The following is a 488-nucleotide window of genomic DNA, read 5'->3' on the forward strand; positions in this document are numbered from 1 at the left end:
TTACTGCATATGCTGATTCTGACTGGGCCGCTTGCCCCTTATCTCGCCGATCAGTGACTGGTTATTACATTTTTTTTGGTGGTTGTCCAGTTTCTTGGAAAAGCAAGAAACAACCAACTATTGCTCTCTTTTCTGCTGAGGCTGAATACCGCGCCTTGCGCAAAGTTGTTGCTGAAGTTATTTGGTTAACTCGTCTATTTGCTGACCTGGGACTTCTTGTTTCTTCTCCTGTGCCTATATTTTGTGATAGTCAAACTGCTTTACATATTGCCAGGAATACAGTGTTTCATGAGCGTACCAAACACATCGAGATCAATTGTCACTACGTCCGCGATTGCTTGTTATCTGGTGCTATATCTCTTCACCACGTCTCTTCTGCAGATCAGGTTGCTGATATCATGACCAAGCCTCTTCTTGGTCAAGCTCATATTTCCTGTTTGCGCAAGCTGGGAGTTTCTTCACCCTCCAGCTTGAGGGGGGTGTTGGCA

This window comes from Capsicum annuum, chromosome 3 (genome assembly GCF_002878395.1).
Source record: "Capsicum annuum cultivar UCD-10X-F1 chromosome 3, UCD10Xv1.1, whole genome shotgun sequence".
Taxonomy (NCBI): domain Eukaryota; kingdom Viridiplantae; phylum Streptophyta; class Magnoliopsida; order Solanales; family Solanaceae; genus Capsicum; species Capsicum annuum.